Source organism: Dipodomys ordii, unplaced genomic scaffold (genome assembly GCF_000151885.1).
Source record: "Dipodomys ordii isolate 6190 unplaced genomic scaffold, Dord_2.0 Scaffold96, whole genome shotgun sequence".
In the NCBI taxonomy this organism is placed as follows: Eukaryota; Metazoa; Chordata; class Mammalia; order Rodentia; family Heteromyidae; genus Dipodomys; species Dipodomys ordii.
The window spans coordinates 7,706,986-7,709,249 of NW_012267312.1; the positions used below are offsets into that span (position 1 = coordinate 7,706,986).

A 2,264-nucleotide genomic window follows, 5' to 3' on the forward strand; every position below is an offset into this window, starting at 1 on the left:
AAAAAAAAAAAAGAATGAGATGGTAGCTATGTGCCAGTGGTTCATGCCGGTAATCCCAGCAATTCAGGATGCTGAGATCTAAGGATAGCAGTTCGAAGCCAGCCCAGTCAGGAAATTCTTTCAGACTCTTATCTCCAATTAACCACCAAAAAAAGCCAGAAGTGGAGCTGTGGCTCAAATGGTAGAAACTTAGGAATAAAAGCTCAGGGACAGTGCCTAGGCCCTGAATTCAAGACCTAGGATTGGCACACAAAAAACCAACAACATGGCAGTCTGAAATAAACTACAAACTATGAAATGAGTTTGGGGCATAGCTCAGTGGAAGAGTACATGCTGAGCATGTATAAGAACTTAAATTCAATTCCCAGTACCACTCCACTCTAACTGAAGAACACCTTAGGAACTGGAGGCATGATTCAAGTGGTAGAGCATCAGCAGAATAAAAAGGCCTAAAGAGAGTGTAAAGCTCTCCAGTTCAAGCCCCTTTACTGGCATTTTAAAAAAGAAAAAGAGCTACACACCAGTGGCTCATAGCTGTAATCCTAGCTACTCAGAAGGATGAGATCGGAGAGTTGCAGTTGGAAGCCAGCCTGCGCAGAAAAGTCTGTAAGACTTTTTTTTTGAAAATCCACAATTAAAATTAACTGAACCAAATTAATTAGTTCAAGAATTTTTGCTACATTTTTAGTAAATTATTGATCCTTTTTTTTTGTCAGTTATGGGGCTTGAACTCAGGGCCTAGGTGATGTCACTGGAATTTTTTAAATATGTTTTTTATTATAAAAATAGTGTACAGAGGGGTTATAGTTACATGCGTAAAGTAATAAGTACATTTCCTATCAAAGTAATAAGTACATTTCCTATCGAGCATTGGTACCTCCTCCTTTGTTTATCCCCTACCATCCCTTCCTGCCCTACCTCCCCAACTCCTCCCTCCCCGCCAAGTTGTAAAGATCATTTTCAACTCATATGACCATATAAGATGATGTTAAGTGAAATAAACCCCAAGATAGGGACACAACTGTTTGTTTTCTTTCTTGCTATTGTTTTTAACGTATTTAAAATGTACTATGTGATGTTTTTTGTTTCTTTTGTATGTTCTTCCCCCACAGTATAACCTCTGTTTTCACTGTATTTGATGTCAATGCCCTGCATCTTGTATATATACATTTCTCTAATTTGGGGAGGTGAAGGGAAATAACAAAATGCTGAAATAAGGATATAGGTTTACCCATTGTAACAAGATGTACAAGACACTATGTTGAAAAAGTCTGTAAAACTCTTATCTCCAATTAACTAACAAAAGAAATTCCACAAGTGCAGCTGTTGTTCAAGTGGTAGAGCAAGGAAACTCAGAGACAGCACCCAGGCCCAGAGGTTAAGCCCTGGGACCTGCGCACACATACACACACACACACACGCGTGCGCACACACACACACAATATCTTAAAAATTATGTGACAGTATTTTAGGTGTTAAAAAATTAGAAGTAGCCAGGTGCTGGTGGCTCACACCTGTAAGTAATCCTAGGTACTCAGGAGGCTGAGATCTGAGGATCACAGTTCTAAGGCAGCCCAGGCAAGAAAGTTCACATGAGACCCTTATTTCCAATTAACCACCAGAAAACCAGAAGTGGCACAGTGGCTGAGGTGGTAGAATGCTCACCTTGAGCTGAAGAGCTCAAGGACAGCACCCAGGCCCAGAGTTCAAGCTCCACAACTGACCAAAAACAAAAACAAACAAACAAACGAACAAAAAAAAACAGAAGTATAACAGTGACTTAAAACAAGTTTCACAAAGAGTTTCAGAAATTATGTATTTTAAGAAAGATGCTAGCCAGACACTGGTGGCTCATGCCTATAGTCCTAGCTACTCAAGAGGCTGAGATCTGAGGATCGTGTTCAAAGCCAGCCAGGACAGGAAAGTCCATGAGACTCTTATTTCCAATAAACCACCAGAAAACTGGAAGTAGCACTGTAGCTCAAGTGGTAGAGTGCTTGCCTTGAGCTGAAGAGCTGAGGGACAGGTCCAGGCCCAGAGCTCAAGCCCACAACCAACAACAATAACAAAAAGAAAGAAACCTGCTAAGTTTAAATATAAATGTTCAAAAAATTTCGGCCTGAGCCAAGGAGACCTAGGGTTTCTCCTATTCCATCCTGTAATGTTTTCCGAGTGTCTGCTTTGACTTCAAGGTCTTTGATCCATTTGGAGTTGATTCTGGTGCAGGGTGATATATAAGGATCTAGCTTTAGTTTTCTACATGT

The 2,264-nt window shown here is 40.4% G+C and overlaps 1 protein-coding gene across 1 annotated transcript in view; it reads right to left on the reverse strand.

The window, feature by feature from the left end:
• The window catches only part of Med14 (mediator complex subunit 14), a 108,044-nt gene that overhangs the window by 93,122 nt on the left and 12,658 nt on the right, over positions 1-2,264 (reverse strand). The gene's annotated exons all lie outside the window — the stretch shown is intronic.